The 7905-nt window shown below is 40.9% G+C and overlaps 1 non-coding gene across 1 annotated transcript; it reads left to right on the forward strand.

Annotated features, from left to right (window-relative positions):
* Positions 1-354: 354 nt before the first annotated feature.
* Positions 355-461, forward strand: LOC111882946 (small nucleolar RNA R71). Its single transcript, XR_002847310.1, has one exon. It is a non-coding gene; the product is annotated as a small nucleolar RNA R71 (small nucleolar RNA).
* Positions 462-7905: the final 7444 nt, after the last annotated feature.

Raw genomic sequence — 7905 nt, forward strand, 5'->3', positions numbered from 1 at the left:
ACCTTCCGGTTCCCATTCTCATCAAGGTCACAATCTTTTGTAAGGTGGGGCCCTCTACAGTTTTCACATCCCACTCTAATAGCATGGATGGATTGGTCCATCTTAGTCATTCTTCGGTCCATGCTTTCCATTTTTTCCATCATTGCTGCCATGTCATCGGTAATAGAATTCACCGCTCCTCGAGTCAAGTCATTTCTTGGGTTATGATATTCTCTAGAGTGCTTAGAGAATTCTTCAATTAGTTCCTCGATTACCAGGGATGGCTTCTTTGTGAGAGGTCCTTGTGAATCAAGGAGTTCCCTAGTTGTTACATTAACTCCATCGTAGAAAATGGAGACTTCTTGTTGACTGTTTAGATCATGATGTGGGAAATTCCTTAGTAGTCCCTTGTATCTCTCCCAAGCCTCATAAAGTGACTCTCTAGCTTGTTGTTCAAAATTAGCTATGGCTTTCTTCAACTTGGCTATTTTTGAGGGAGGGAAAAATTGGTCTATGAATTCTTCTTTCATTTTAGCCCAAGTGGTGATGGATTCGGGAGGGAGTGATTTGAGCCAATCTTTCGCAGCTCCCTTGAATGTGCCCAGTAGCATACGAAGCAAAACGGTTTCACAAGGCACATTTGGAACATTGAAGTAGTCGGCTACATCGTTGACCTCGTCTAAATGCTTGTATGCGTCTTCATGATCTTTCCCGTAGTAGGGGATTTCCTTAAGTTGGGCAAATATGTGGCCTTTTAGTTCGAAAGTGACAGTCGCGGGAATGGTGGGTTGCACAAGTCCCGGTTCGGTATCGTCATGTATCCTCTTCTTCCATTCTCCTATGCGGACTTCATCGATGTTAGCCTTGGTGTTAGTGAGTTCTCCTTCCAGATTGCTTTCTTCCTCGTATTCAGATTCGTAGTCATAGTCGAATTCGATTTCTTTTGGATTATCTTCAAGATTCTCCAACTTGATTTCTTCGCTCTTTTGACTGCTGGTCTCTCCTGTCTTCTTGTTCTTCTACTTCCCAAAAACCGATTTCAGGTCTTTGAAAGGTGATCTCTTTGGTGTATTAGAGCCTTCAACCACTTTGTCTTTGTTTTTCCTAAGAGCGGATTCTGGGTCTTCAAATGGAGGAACTAAAGTTGTGTTGGATCCTCGGTTCATGTAATGCCTACAAACAAAAAAAAAGGAAAACACGTAAAAAGAACATAAATTAAAGAAAACGAAACTGGAAATCAGCTACGAACTCGCCGAGTAGGTTCGAATGCACTCAGCGAGTTCACGGCTTAAACATAAATTTTTTAATAAAAATCCTATAAAAAGAAAACTATTAAAAATTAAACTAATGACTAATTTACTGAAAAAAAAAAAAACTTTGTGCAAGATAATTCTCACAAAATGACTGATAAAACTAGAAATTAGTGTTAATTTTTGAGCTGTTCCCCGGTAACGGTGCCAAAAACTTGATATGTGTGAAACTAACTAGTTTTATCCTACTTTTAATTTATGAATTTGACACATAACGAGCATTGGACTTGTCAATTGGTAGTATGAATTAGCAAGTAGGGTATCGGACTCAGGGAACGGAAATTAATCCAACTACTAGAATTATCTAAAACAATTAGTAAAATAAATGGGTTTTCTCTAGTTTTGCAAGACTAGAAACTTAACTAATCAACTAACAGCTGAAAACACGTAAAAAACAACTAAATTCAATGATCAAAAGGTTTTCTGTTTGGGTTTGATTCATTTACTCCTATGGTTAATTTTTATGGTAATCCAATGGATTAATTGTTATTGGTTACCGACTAAGGTGATTAGATTCACATTCGTTATTACCAATCCTTAGAAAATAAATTAGTTTAAGCAGTGTTCAAGTGATTAAACTAATAAATTCCCTAGTTTAATTATTCGGGTTAAATAAGACTTGTAATTAGCTAATTAAATTAGTAATTCAATTAACCTCTTATTGATGGTTTATCACACAAGCTCACACATTAATTTACCCATTCTCTAGTTAACCCTAGTTTCATATTCACCATTCCTAGGCATATAGCAATGTGTTCACATAAATCATATAAGATAAACAATTAAGAGATGTTCATGTAGCTTAATTACTTAGGAATTAACAGAAAATAGTTATGGTTCATGCATAAGGGTCTTTAACAAGCTTAATTTAACAAGATTCAGCACATAACAATTAATCAAAAGAGTAAATTAATCCATAGGAGCAAACTTGTCTACCCTAAACAGAAACTACCGAAATTAGTTCATAATTACAGTAGATAAAAACCTAAAAAAACAAATTCAAACAAGCCAAACATAGTTCTATTCAAAGGTAAAGTGGAAATTAAACCTAAGTTGTCTTATTCTTCTTAGAATGGAGGATTAAGGTTCTTCAACGTTTTTCAAAGTTCTAGATGTCTCCTTGGTCGCAAAGTAACTCCACAAAGATTCCAGAGAGAGCCTCAAATCGGGATTGTGGCTTCTATTTTTAGATTTCTCAAAATAGGTTCTACTCATCGAGTAGACAACCGACTCGCCGAGTCCCCTTGTTAGAGTCCGTGTACAGCAAGGACTTTACATATTGCTTCGCGAACCTTCGTGGGCACTCGTCTAGTAGACGCTCTTGCTCGTCGAGTAGCTTCATGATTTGACTCCTTTCTTCATTCTTTAGCTCTCGAGCTTTCGATTGCTTCTCCTGCTTCCTTTATACTTCTGAGCATATCTTTTGGACTGAAAATACAATTCAAACACTATTAAGTACCTTTTGTCCATAATGTGCAAATAATTAGTTAATAAATAAGAAAAATCTACACTAAATATATAGCTAAATATGCACAAATCAGCTACCCTAGCCTAAAACTCTTCTGCATCTTACTCTGACCAGAGAGTACTCATCACAACACCCTCTCACTGGCTGGTGAGTACTACGGCTCCCCATAACATCACAACAATCTCTTTGCTGACTAGTGAGTACTACGACTCCCCGCAGCATCACAACAACCTATCACTGACTAGTGAGTACTACGGCTACCCGTAGCATCACAATAACCTCTCACTGACTAGTGAGTACTATGGCTCCCCGTAGCATCACAACAACCTCTTACTGACTAGTGAGTACTACGGCTCCCTGCAGCATCACAACAGCCTTTCATTAACTTGCTGGTGAATACTATGGCTCCCCATAGTATCACCACACCCCTTTGCTAACTCATGGATGCTGCAGCTCCCTGTAGCCTTACATCACTTTCTCTTACCACCCAAGGTCTCAACCTCAAGTCGACGCCACACACTGCATCCATTAACCCATGTTCCATGGCCCAACATAGATAGGTTCACACATAACCACTCAAAAGTAAGCCTCACTACTCCTGATGACAACTGACATGATAAAGTCTTTTTCTCACGGCAATCCTCATTCTTAAGTAATCTTGCTTAACATCAATTAGCCGAAGTGCTCCCATTGGAACCATAGATACTTGGTACACCACTTGCCAGCTCTCAACTCAGAACTCAAAATAATCTAGGAATAAGGACATCATACCTGGATACCTTGGTACACCAAGACAAAATCTCACGATGTTTTCCTCAATCCACTGATCTCATACTCACGAGCCCATGCTTAGATACCGCATTGTTATTTCAGAATCTCTCAATCGATCTTCCTCTCGCACCACTTGTAACCTCAAAGTATTCCATCTCCCAATTTGAAGCATTGGGGCATCGTCAATGGATCAGAACATGTTGTCGACAACCCGAAACTCCCCCTCTGCTGATCACTACTCATACGAAACTACTCATAGCGACCCTGAAATTGGTTGATAAATCAATTGCTGCCCTCCTAAGGATATAGATTACAATTTATACCTTCACTTGCAAATCTCAGCTATTGCATTCGCAATCCAGCGACCCGATCGCACTCGACCTCGACATATGCTAACCCCAAAAATCACAGGCCAAAATGAATTTCGCAATCCACTCATCCTTTCTTAACACAAAGTCATACATCTTCCCGTCTGGTACCTTTCCTTATCCTCAGGCTCATACGTTTGCACCACAAATTCCCATAACCATTTCTCAGACCGCACATGAATAGATCACTGGTCCCCTAACTGGAAAACCAGTTCTCCCCCACTTAGGATTTGAAAATCACCAATTGGCACACCCACAACTTACTCAGAAGATTGTCTCACCATTCGTGACACACTTGACTCTTAAAAGTATTACGCAATCATCCCAGGGCCTTCCCAAAGGGAACCAAACAATCTCCAAATATCCCGTCCCTAACAAAATCTTTGAATCCTCCTCACATGATTGCATCTAGTCACCTCGAAGACTCAGATTGACGCCCCGCCAGAAACCCCACTGTCCGAATCCACACTTTCCCTAATCCGAAAATAGTGCCCTATAACGCACTTCGATGCTAATTCCTCGACCCACCTCCCAAATCGGGAATAATCATAAAAGCACAGACCTCATTCTCATTGTCTTTACACAATGTACACCACGAGGGCCACTGCCCCGATATACTCCTTTTTAACCACCAGAAGCTACTAATAACAATACCTTTTTCCCACAAGGCACCTCTTTGATCTCATCCATCTTAGTCCCACTAATTACTCTTTCTTGGTATAAGAATACCTCGCAGCCAACATACTGCCCAAATATTCTGGTGAAAAGGTCACCACTCTCGCTACCCCACAGGGTTTACCTTCAACTCTAAACCAGAAACTCAATATCTTTCTCGCTTCCCGCAGAAAACTGAAATAGTACCACTCAGGTCATAGAAAGTGACATCTACACTATCGGCCGGTCGCTCGGACTAGACCGTATACTCCCATAATGCACCATCCCTACTCATCCCTGATTCTTGTGACTCCAACTAGCATCTCACCATCAATCCCTCGGAGCTAACTCACTTTCCCTTTCAAGGGTTGCTCCACTGAAACTCATTCATCATGGCCCTCTGGCCCCATACTCCTTCACATCTAATCTCAGTCTAGACAATCACCACGGAATAACTGGTAAACCAAAAGCACTAACTACCACGTGTCATGGTACTCGAACCATGTCCTCTTCCTTCAATCCGCTCTGAATCATGGTACTCTAACCATGATATCATCTCTCGATCTGCTACAAATCATGGTACTCGAACCATGTTATCTCCTCTTACTTTGCTACGAACCATGGTACTCAAACCATGTTTTCTCTTTTTCAGTTCACTATGAATCATGGTACTCGAACCATGACATCACCTCTCAACCTGTTACTTAGCATGGTACTCGAACCATGACATCACCTCTCAACCTGCTACTTAGAACCTCCAGAATACTCCCTGCATCAAGTATGGGTCCTCTACTTTCAGTAGTACGGGCCCATACTACCTTCCATATCTACCCATACTTTCTACACAGACTATCCTAGAGTTCCTAAGTAGCTGCTCAACCTTCTCAATCAGCAATCCCATCACGCATGCTCGCTCCCCAGCGAAATGCTCTACTCTGTCAGCGCACTCATCTGACAACGGTCACCACCTAGGCTCTTCCTAGGCACTCACACTTCTCTTCCATCAGCTGTTGAATAACTCCTAATGATGCCAGCCATCTACCTCCTGAATATCATCATATTCATTTAGTAGCTGACTCCCATCATCGAGAGTTCCACAAAGCATGAAGCAAGCAGCATTCGGGCATCAAATGATCTCCATCAGCATGTAAAACCACTCTAAGTGATAACTCCCCTTGGTCTACTCAGACTCAAATGATATCACCGAACTCAGCAACTCTACCCCCTCGCGGGTATCTAACTACCTTCCCAGTAGGCTCCATAAATGCTCATCTAGGTATCTCTCCTAGATTACTCCTCTGCTCATCCCTCTCTAAAAAGGATTTCTGCAGGATACTCATACTCGAAAGCACATCACAAATAACAAAAATTCCTAGGCTAAGGCATCACAAATCAGGCCACTCTGGTCCTAAAATATGAAATACCTAGCCTATCTATAGCATGCATAATATCTTATAAATATCTCATAATACAAAAGTAAGGCTATTTAGGGAAATCACCGTTCGGGCTCTAGCTGATTGTACACACTGCTCTTTTTCGCTTTCTCTTGAAATACATTACTCATTTCTAGAAAAATCATTTCTTTTGAAAACTTTTCTCAAATCCTCAGTTTAAGTCCAGACATACCCGTAGGTGTATCCGAATCCCTTAAACCAAGGCTCTAATACCAACATGTAACGACGCAAATTTTCAAACAATTTTTTTCATTTTAAAATCACATACTCTTCATAACATATTGAATAAAAATCACGTTTATTCAATTTACAAAACACAACTCCATGTTTGATTAATTAATACTCCAGGATCCTCAAAACATAACTCATTCTCTGGTATGTACAATCAAGTCGGTGTCATCCTATGATCTTGAGGAACCTGAAACACGTAACGCATAACACAATTAGCATGAAGCTTAGTGAGTTCCCCAAATACCACATACAACAATGCGCCACTCGAGGCTATACTCTGTAAGACCCTCTGGTGCAGTTTGTAAAGCTCCGCATGGCATAAATCACAATGAAATAATTCACAACATAAAAACATAAGGCAGGATAACATATACTTTATGTAAGCAAATAAGACCTTCCGGTCACACATAACTACCACTAAAGGTAAGGTATAGTGAGAAGACTCACCTGACAAGTAGCCAATAGAGACCTCACTCTTGAATCTTGAACTAGCCTCCACCTAACACAAGGGATGGATATCTCTAAGTAATATTCTACTCACAACTCTAATCACCGAAGGCTATTCTTCTTCTCTTTAGCTCTTTGAAGTGGATAAAAGACCATTTTACCCCTCCATAGTCTCTATTACTCCTGTTGACCAAAGCCCCAAAGTCAAACTCGAGTCAACAGTCCATGTTTGACCCGACTCGTCGAGTGCACTCATGCAACTCATCGAGTCCACTCACATCCTTAGAAGTCTCTCGAAGGTCTAGCCCAGCTCGTTGAGTTGACCCCCAACTTGTCGGGCTATCACATGAACAAGCTCATCGGGACAAACCCTCACTGACTCGTCGAGTCAACCCATGGACTCGACGAGTCCCCTCGGTTCGATTCCTCATTCAGACGTCCAAAGTCAGATCTATCAATCCAAGCCCTAGATCTAGCCCTTCAAGACACAGGAGATACATAAAGTCTCGACCTTTACATTCATGCATGGCATGAACACCTCAAAATGCCATAACAAAGCCCTTCTTAAGGTGTTAAGCACAACAACCCTTAATGGATGAATAAATTTGGGACCTTTGGACTCTAGGGACTTCACAAGGTCTGGATAAAATCCCTAGAACTCCAAACATATAAGATCTAACCAAAATAATGGGAAAGATGTAGACTTTTTACCTCCCTCAGAAGCTCTGGACGATCTATCATTGAATCCAACAGCCCCCTTTTGCTCCTTGCTTGATCTTCGTCTCTTCTTCTCAAAATATGCACTAAGAATCCCAAGATAACTTCTCTCTCACTTTCTAGCTCAAATGGCGGTTAGGGTATGCTCTCAGGGGTGTTGGGTGACTAGTGAGGTGTAAATGGGGGCATAAGTTTCCTTAAATTGGCGCCAACCCCGGGAAATTAAGGTTTCTTTGCCTAGCACCAACTCGGCGGTCTGCCTCTCGACTCGTCGAGTCCGTTCATTAAATCCCACACGGCAACTCGACCCTACTCGGCGAGTTGGACTCCCAACTCATCGAGTCACTCCATAATCCTCAAGAATTCAACTAAACAATAACATACCTTAAATTCCAGATGTTACACTAAAAAGCTCCATCAAATTCAAGTTCCTTTTGATTTCAGTTCATTGTTGATGATTTACGACGAGTAATTTGATTCGTTGTAGTTAAAAAGGGGAAATAAAC

The sequence above is a fragment of the Lactuca sativa genome, chromosome 5 (genome assembly GCF_002870075.4).
Source record: "Lactuca sativa cultivar Salinas chromosome 5, Lsat_Salinas_v11, whole genome shotgun sequence".
NCBI classification, from domain to species: domain Eukaryota; kingdom Viridiplantae; phylum Streptophyta; class Magnoliopsida; order Asterales; family Asteraceae; genus Lactuca; species Lactuca sativa.